The sequence below is a fragment of the Leucoraja erinacea genome, chromosome 2, assembly GCF_028641065.1.
Source record: "Leucoraja erinacea ecotype New England chromosome 2, Leri_hhj_1, whole genome shotgun sequence".
Taxonomy (NCBI): Eukaryota; Metazoa; Chordata; class Chondrichthyes; order Rajiformes; family Rajidae; genus Leucoraja; species Leucoraja erinaceus.
In genome coordinates this window covers 12469751-12479718 of record NC_073378.1, presented here as the reverse complement: position 1 = coordinate 12479718, position 9968 = coordinate 12469751, and positions in this window count along the sequence as shown.

Below are 9968 nucleotides of genomic sequence, written 5' to 3'. Positions count from 1 at the left end.
GGAACAGTAATGGGCCTGTCCTACTCAGGCGATTTTTCAGCAGACTGCCGGCGACTGTGACACACACAACACATCGCTTCCTTCCCCAGCTCGTTCTGCAGGCGGGGGACAGGGCAAGCAGGGGGAGCGCTGTCTAAAAGATTCACGTGGTGCAAAGCCAAGGTGAAACAGACACAAACCGCGATGAATAGGAAGGTTGGCGCTGTAAAAAGATGACTAAGCACAGTGTACAGTAAGTCCTTTAAAAGAGGGGTGGTGGGGGGGGAGAAGGGAAGAGAAAGAATGGAGACAACTTTTAAGAAGCCAGAGATACACAGCTGTGAAGCTCGGAGGACATTTAACATTACTGGTCGGTTATCATATAACCATATAACCATATAACAATTACAGCACGGAAACAGGCCATCTCGGCCCTAGAAGTCCGTGCCGAACAACTTTTTTTCCCTTAGTCCCACCTGCCTGCACTCATACCATAACCCTCCATTACCTTCTCATCCATATGCCTATCCAATTTATTTTTAAATGATACCAAATGATATCCTTGGTTCTGAAAACTACTGCTTACCTTTTTTTCCCAATGAATCAATGAAATTCTCCAGTCAGCACCGGCTACAACCTACGAGAACCTCCGAGAACCTTCGACCTCCTGGCAACCCACTAGGACCACCTGGCGACCCACCTACGGCTCGAGAATTCTACCTACTCTCCATGGCAGCTTCAATGTAGTCGCCGCTAATTTTTCAACATGTTGAAAGATTCACAGCGACCATAACGAGGCTGCGACTAGTTCCTCACGACCATGAGGGCGACTCCCCGACAACCGCCCACGAACCTGTGGCGAACATGTGGCGACCGCATAGTCTCCTGCAGTCACCTAAAAAGCCGCCTCAGTGGGACAGGCCGACAAGTCCTTGATGGAGAACATTAGGAGGGGAAAGGTTTACTCAGAAAGATGGTATCCTTTCTTAGCCAGTCACTACTTGCTCTTCATGAAGGAACTCAGAGTTTACAGTCCCATATTAAACCTTTGTTTTGAGCATTCATGGGCAAGGGATTTCCACAATTCGATGAGAATGCTATGCTATTTTTAAGGAGGCTTTCAGAATGTTTTTGAATCTGGTAATATCTTGTTTTGCAACAGAATGCCATTTTGGAAGTTTGTTTACAGGCAAGCAAATGATGTGCTCTTCCCATGGGAGCTGTCTGAGTGTTGATGCTGGTGACATTGGCTTGAGGTAAGATGCTGACATGATTTACATATATATATATATATATATTGCCAAAGGTTTTTATTAAGATGGAGATTTGTGGTGATGGCTCCCCAGCACTTTGAAGTACCTGATCTATGTAGTCAGCAGCCGGCAGGATGGTGAGGATTTCCATTTTACTTTAGACAAGTTAATACTGAGTTTGAGGTCTTGATCTTCATTCACCTTTTTTCTCAGACAGATAAAGTTTATGCTGGAGCACTAAGGTGAGGGTGAATCTCATTTCTGAAGAGTGGCGTCATTGAGAGTTGTATCATGAGATATGGAAAGCGGTCTATGTATTTCAGGGTCTTGTTGTGGACCTATGCTTTTGTGGAGTGTTGTTGTGCTCTGGAACAGGTTGTCATTTTACAAATGCCCAGCGTAAGGCTTATACTCTTGCATGCTTCAGTGAATGAGTCCAAAATGACTTTATCCTAGTCTTTGAGTTTGTGCATATGCAAACATCTTCTGAAACTAGTATAATTACAATTTGGGGGTGAAGGTAACATAAGTTGAGGAGTTTCCCCCTTGCACTGACGATTAGCTCCTCTCAGGTGAGAAACCGATTGGAGTGGGGTGCAATATTAAAGTGAGAAAAATAATCAAGAAATGATTGGGATGGTGACATAGCCTTGCTTGATACTGGTCATCATTGAGATTTGCTCTGTTGCAAACTCATTAGTTTAAAAAATTGCACACTATTTTGTGGCATATACGATACAATGCAATATGATGGAACTTTATTTATCCCAGGAAGGAAATTGACCTAGATATAGAATAGAAAACAATTTCAAAGGGAAACCAATTTTTGAGAAGATTGTTCCACATTTTCCTTGATTTACAGTCAAAGGCTTTTGCGAGATTATAAAAAGCCTTGTCGAGGGATTAATGCTGCTCCCTGCATTGCTCTTGAACATGTCACATGGTAAAGATATCCCGTTTGAACAAGGTCTGGCCATCTCTCTGATCTTGATACATGGTCCACTATTCCTGGCTGTCAGTCTGGTGTTTTTTTGTTTGTTTTGGCTGCAGATTTAGCATCAAATAATATGCACCTGTCGTGGCCGCAATTTGATGAAACCCATTCAAACTTCCCATCCATCATTCATGGTTAACGGTGTGAGACACATATTTTCTGTTGGGCATTGGTCTTCTGGTGCTTATAGAGCTGGTTCTTTTCCCTTGAGGCGTGATGGAGTTTCCAAAACTAGAACCCTCTGTCTTAGTGATTAATTAGCTTTTGGTTTCCTTCCTTTTCCTGAACTAACAGCTCCTGGTGTTTTTATTTGTTTTATATTTGCCCGGCACGGTGGCGCAACGGTAGAGTTGCTGCCCTACAGCGCTTGCAGCGCCGGAGACCTGGGTCCAATCCCGACTACGGGTGCTGTCGGTACGGAGTTTGTACATCCCCCCGTGACCTGCGTGGGTTTTCTCCGAGATCTTCGGTTTCCTCCCACACTCCAAACTGTAGGTTAATTGGCTTGGTAAATGTCAAAATTGTCCCTACTGTGTGTAGGGTAGTGTTAATATGCGGGAATCACTGGTTGGCGTGGACCCAGTGGGCCGAAGGGCCTGTTTCCGCTCTGTATCTCCAAACTAAGCTAAAATAAACTGTACACAAATTATCCCTTCACAATGTTAAATATGATGGATGATAGAACAGTCTAGATACAGCAGATCCTGTGGGTCTACAGATAATTGTCAGTTTGTGTGTATTTTTCTCTTGGGCCGGTTCCACTTAGGCAATTTTTTAGGCAACTATAGGCGACTAGGCTGTCACCACATGGTCGCCGGGGTGTCGCCCGTATGGTCGTGAGTCGTCTACTCAGTCGCCCAAAAAGTCGTAGCGTTTTTCTGCTCGCCGCTGGATTTTGAAATGTTCAATATTTTTCGGCAACAGTGGGCTTGATGCTAATGAGCGTAGCGTGACTTCTGCTGACGTAGGTGCTGTCGTAGGTTCTCGCCAGGTGACGTAGGTTGTCGCCGGTGCTGACTTTGGTGAATTCCATTGGCGACTACCTACGTCAACCGGCGACAGGTACCGGCGACTGAATTGTCTTAAGTTGTCGCCAAAAGGCTTGTCATAGCTTATCGCAGGTGGCCCAAGGTGTGGTCGTAGGTGGACGTCATAATGGGTCGCCGGTTGTCTGTAGCTTGCCGTAACTTGACGTCGACTAGGTGGTAAGTTGTTACAGCTTGTCGTAGACATTGTCGTGGGGGGGTCCAGTCACCGTTTTTTTTGGCGACCTGCTACGACTATGACAGTTGCCGTCAGTCGCCGAAAAAATAGCTTAAACGGGACAGCTCCTTTATAGTGGATACTTCTCACAATGTCCTTGATCCCTTCCGAACTCAATTTGTTGCCGCAGAGTTTCGGTTGCACTTACCCTAGTCGTTGTACTAGTTTCACTGTTATCCCGTGTTGCCATCCCTTAGCCCACAGCCAACAATGGAGCCTTGTGGGCTCCACCTTTCCTTGATCATTGTTGGGTTTTGCATATCTTTCAATTTTTTATTCTGTGTACCGTCCATGTCTCTTGTTTCCATTTTCCCTGCCTCTCAGTCAGAAGAAGGATCTCGACCCAAAACATCACACATTCCTTTTCTCCGAGGATGCTGCCTGACCAGCTGAGTTACTCCAGCTTTTTGAGTATATCTTCGGTTTTCACAAGTTCATAAGATATAGGAGCAGAATTAGGCCATTCGGCCCATCGCTACTCCGCCATTCAATCATGGATGATCTATTTCTCCCTCCTAACCCCATTCTCCTGCCTTCTCCCCATAACCTTGACACCCCTTCTAATCAAGAATTTGTCTATCTCTGCCTTAAAAATATCCACTGATTTGGCCTCCACAGCCCTTTGTGGCAATGAGTTCCACAGATTAACTACCCACTGACTAAAGAAGTTCCTCCTCACCTCCTTTCTAAACGAGTGCCCTTTAATTCTGAGGCTATGCCCTCTGGTCCTAGACTCTCCCACCAGTGGAAACATCCTTCCACATCCACTCGATCTATGCATTTCATTATCCTGTAAGTTTCAATGAGGTTCCCCCTCAACCTTCTAAACTCCAGCGAGAAGAGGCCCAGTGCTGTCAAATGCTCATCATATGCTAATCCACTAATTCCAGGAATCCTTCTTGTAAACCTCCTCTGGACCTTCCCCAAAGCCAGCACATCCTTCCTCAGATATGTGGCCCAAATCTACGCACAGTATTCCAAATGCGGCCTGACCAGCACATTATAGAGCCTCAGCATTACATCTCTGTTTTTGTATTCTCTATTTTTGTTTTAAACCAACATCTGCAGTTCCTTCCTGTACACTTGATGGTGAGCAGACTTTGCACTGGAGTTAGGCGTTTCAATGCCAGCATGTGGAGATGGGGGCTCCGCCAGAGCCCAGCCTGTGAAAGCGGAGCAGAACAACAGACAGCCAACCATGTCATCTCTGGGTGCCCGCTCTACCACCCACCAAATGGAACTCAGGGCCTGGCAGACATTGACGCAGAAACAACAACCTGGCTGCTCAACACCCAGCTTGAGATCTACCATCATCCGAGGACGTACACACCATTGAGGATAAATGGGGATACTGTGGATAGGGTGAGCTGTTTTAAATATCTGGGAGTCCACATCTCTGAGGATATGACATGGACATCACACGCCTCAGCACTCGTGAGTAAGGCAAGGCAGCGCCTTTACCACCTCAGGCAATTGAGGAAATTCAGAGTGTCTCCGAGGATCCTCCAGTGCTTCTACTCAGCGGCTGTGGAAAGCATCTTGTCCGGAAATATCACAATCTGGTTTGGGAATTGCTCTGCCCAGGACAAGAAGGCTCTGCAGAGAGTAGTGCGTTCGGCCGAGCGCACTATGGGAACTTCACTCGCTCCCCTGCAGGAACTATACATCAGGAGGTGCAACTCCAGAGCCAATGAATCAAAATCTATATAAAGATATCTCCTCACCAAAGAAGGAACTGCAGATGTTGGTTTAGAAAAAAGACACAAATGCTTCAGTCTGAACCCGAAACGTCACCTATCCATGTTCTCCAGGGATGCTGCCTGACCCACTGAGTTACTCCAGCACTTTGTGGCCATTTATAAAATTCTAGTTTTGACTCAATTGATTTAAGCATCAATAAACTTAGAGATCTGAGAGAAAATTCAACAATATTTTCAAATTTAGAATTTCTCAATGTATAGACACCAATAGGTTTTAGAAATCTAATTTAGAATAAGTTTGCCAAAAGGGGGGGATACCAAAAAAAAATTGTCAGAATCTTTATACCTGGGTGGAAGTGTCAGATACTGGAGGGTGTAATTTTAAGTTGAGAGAGGGAAAGTTTAATGAAGATGTGCGGGGCAAGTTTCTACACGGAGTGGTAGGCGCCTGGAACTCGCTGCCCAGGCTGGTGGTGGAAAAAGGTTCAATGTACATTTAATAGGCTTTTAGATAGGCACATGATATGCATATGCAGGGAATGCAAGGATGTGCATCATGTGCAGACAGAAGGAATGAGTTTAATCTGGCATCACACTCAGCACAGACAACATGGGTCAAAGGGCCTGTCCCTGTGCTGTACTGTTCTATGTTCTATGAACAATCTGGCTGTCTTCCCAATCTGCTGCTTCTTATCCATTTGCAATATCCTGGTAATTGGGCCTAGTGAACCACTTTGCCTCATTTGACCCTTTGTTGACCATTTTCCTGTTTGTTATAATCGTTTGTTATAAACATGGGTCTGGTAATCTGAGTACCCGCACTTGTTGCTTCTTTATTTGCCTGTTTGCTTTTCAGCTCACAGTTACAAAAGCCACTTCCTCAATACTCACCCTTTAATTATTTGTCTCCCTATTTACACCATGTTTACCTGTCTACTCCATTCTTTACATTTCCCCCTTCTGAACTCTTGCTAGCGAATTCTAAGTAGGTCTATTATTCTCGCTGATTTAGCCTCATGTCCCTATGGATCACATTAGTGATTTATCTGTTGATTAACCTTCTTACTTCGAATGCTACCCTTGTGACCCTACATCTTACTACAGAGATTTGACATTGAGGACATGTGATTTAATTACATAGAAAGATAGAAAATAGGTGCAGGAGTAGGCCAGTCGGCCCTTCGAGCCTGCACCGCCATTCAATATGATCGAACCTGATCATCCAACTCAGTATCCTGTACCTGCCTTCTCTCCATACCCCCGATCCCTCTAGCCACAAGGGCCACATCTAACTCCCTCTTAAATATAGCCAATGAACTGGCCTCAACTACCTTCTGTGGCAGAGAATTCCACAGATTCACCACTCTCTGTGTAAAAAATGCTTTCTCATCTCGGTCCTAAAAGACTTCCCCCTTATCCCTAAACTGTGACCCCTTGTTCTGGATTATTGTTTCATTACATTATTGTTCTAGCATAAAGATTATGACATTAAAGTACGTTATTTTAATATTATACATGCAATCACACAAATATTGTGTATAATTTAAAAAGCATAGATTTGATATATTATGGAATAAAACTGAGTCGAGTGGTGCCTTGGGATGTTGCCGTATATTAAGGGTAATATAGAAATTGTGCTTGCATCAAAACTCCTTGAAGAGACCTATGGCTTTATGGATAAATGGCATGAGAGTAACATGTACTGCGCATCATACTGCATAAAGCCATAGTATTTAATTGTATGCATAAATAGTTTATGTCCAATGCATTTAGTCATTAAATCATATTTTTGTGCATTACTAGTGTTCACTAACAGTTAACGTTTCAATATATTCCATGTACTGAAAATATATCTTAAATAACTGTTAGCACAATTTTTGGCAGCTCCAGGTAATTCCAGACTCCCCATGGCAGCCATAATTCCCAGCTCCCACAGTTGAGATTATTTAGATGCCAATAAAAACTATATTACAGCAATATTAATTCTGCATCACTAAAATAAGCACTTAAGAGCTGGCTGTGAAACTTGTATGTATTCCATATTTTCAGTTGCGGGCAGTGGAATGTTATTTAATCAAAAGTGAAACACTGTGAATGCTGGATATCTGAATCTAGAAAAGAAAATGATGGGAGTATTCTACAGGTGAGTGCAGCTGTGAGGAGAAAAACGGAACATTGGGACAATGTCCTTTCAAAACCTGTTTGATTCCCTTCAAATGCCAGTCCACCTTCAGTACATTTCTAGTAAATTTTGTGTGTATCTTTCTATTAAAGCATTTTTGTTACATTTGTTTCTTAGATGGTTTTGTTGTGTTTGCAATTCTTTATCATTGCAAGAATAAATGTATCATATGCAAATGGAAGTTAAATATCGATTAGATGTAAATATGATTCGGGAATGGCTGATTAGAAAAAGGATCATAGATCGACTGAGCTGAGACGGTGGTGGAGAAATGGTGCTTCGGAAGTCCTGCATTGAAATCTGCAAGAGAAAGATAGGATCATATTTTAGGATCAGTTTGAGATAATCATCAACCACCTGAAGATGCAGTTATATTCAGATCTCCAATTATTTATATTAGTAATTCATGAAAATACAGATGTGTTCATCACACAGTTTAATTTCTGACTTAACACTGTGTAGTCAGGATCTTATTATGTATCCAGATTGCCTTACAGAGTCAACCTCCTTCTACCATTGTGAAGTCAATTGTGTCAACCCACCAGCCACTGAAATTTTCAGTCATTCCCCAGTGCATAAATGGTAGCAGAATTCTCTTTACTTAAACAACTGCACTCGATTCTCCTGAGCTTGGCTGGATCGGCAATGTGGTATTGAAGGAAGCTCTCATGTTGATGATTGAACCAACTGCGTTATCTTCAGGTTGAGAATTAAAATCCTTTTGATGAAGTGGAGAGGAGGGGAATTCTCAAGCCATTCTGACAATATTTATCCTTCACTAGCAATAGCAAAGATCAGATTATCTTATCATCCATTTCACTGCTAATCGTGAATATTAGTTGCTGTGTTTTTCCACATGAGAACAATAACTACACTTCTAAAATACTTAGCACTGCTTTAAAATTGTTGAGGAATTGATAAGTGCTGTATATGTGAATGTTCTTTCATTCCTTTTATTGTTATCTAGAGATTTGATTTCCCGATTAATCCCTTATTTTCTATGTACTGTGAGTCTGATCTAAGTTGTTTCACACTTTGTCTGTTTTGCACCATGTCCTGATACAATGTTCAAGAACCCAATAAACTTAAGTTTTTCATTATTCCTGTACTATGTTCAGTTATTACATTATCGGAGATGCCATTCTTTGGATGAGAAATTAAATTAAAGTCCCATCTACATTTTCAATTGGATTTAAAAATCTTACAGCACTAATTAGAAGATGGGGAGTGAAATTATCTCTGGTGTTTGATCAACATTTATCCTTCTATCAAAAAACTCAGATTATTACAATCAGATAATTGTGTTCAATTCTGGGTATCGTGTTTATAGGAAAGATGTTGTCAAGCACGACAGGGTACAGAGAAGATTCACGAAGATGTTGCCAGGACTAGGGGGTCTGAGCTATAGGCAGTGGTTGAGTAGACTGGGACTCTTCCTTGGAGCACAGAAGGATGAGGGGTGATCTTATAGAGGTGTATAAGTTATTGAGAGGAATAGATCGGATAGATGTACAGACTCTTGCCCAGAATAGTTGAATCGAGGACCAGCAGACATAGGTTTAAGGTGAAGGGGAAAATATTTACCAGGGGAAAACATTTTCACGCATAGGGTGGTGGGTGTATGGAACAAGCTGCCAGAGGAGGTAGTTGAGGTTGGGACTATTCCAACATTTAAGAAGCAGTTAGACAGGTACATGGATAGGATAGGTTTGGAGGGATATGGACCAAATGTTAGCAGGTGGGACATGTTGGCCGGTGTAGGCAAGTTGCGCCGAAGGGCCAGTTTCCGCACTGTATGACTCTATGGCTCTATGACCTGGTTAATCTGCGGAATTCTCTGCCTCAGAGGGCGGTGGGGACAGGTTCTCTGGATGCTTTCAGGAGAGAGCTAGATAGGGCTCTTAAAAATAGCGGAGTCAGGGGATATGGGGAGAAGGCAGGAACGGGGATGATCAGCCATGATCCCATTGAATGGCGGTGCTGGCTCGAAGGGCCGAATGGCCTACTCCTGCACCTATTGTCTATTGTCTATTAACATCTTTCTAATGGAAATATACTATGTACAACTTGGCGGTCACTACGATTCATAACTATTTCAGTGTCTGCTACAAAATTCTGATGACATTGTAAGGCCTAAAATAGACCTTATTTGAAGCAAATGACTCCTTCATTAATTAGATTGCCCCTTGGTCATTCCCTGTTGGTTAAAGAAAGAGTGATAAAGACTGGAAAGATTATATGGTCCCTTTGTCATTTCCTGTTGATTAGTCTTCAAGAAATATATTCAGGATCAAGCAATTGTTCTGATGGGAAAGAAGAATATGATGATATAAGAAGGAATAGTGGGGGAAGCTTCAGGCAATATCTTGAACCTGATAACATTTGCCAAACTGTTGCATGGGGCAGCAAGGCAGGTAATGCCTGTCCATCACTAAGCACTATTTCCATACTGGGAAATAATTGTATTCTATGTAGGTTTCGCATAATTTTATATCTGGCCTGCCCTCAACACCTGATGTTCCAGAGAAAACAATCTAAGGTTATGTAGGTTAATTATCGTTATATGAATGAATGAATGAATGAATAATAATAATAAA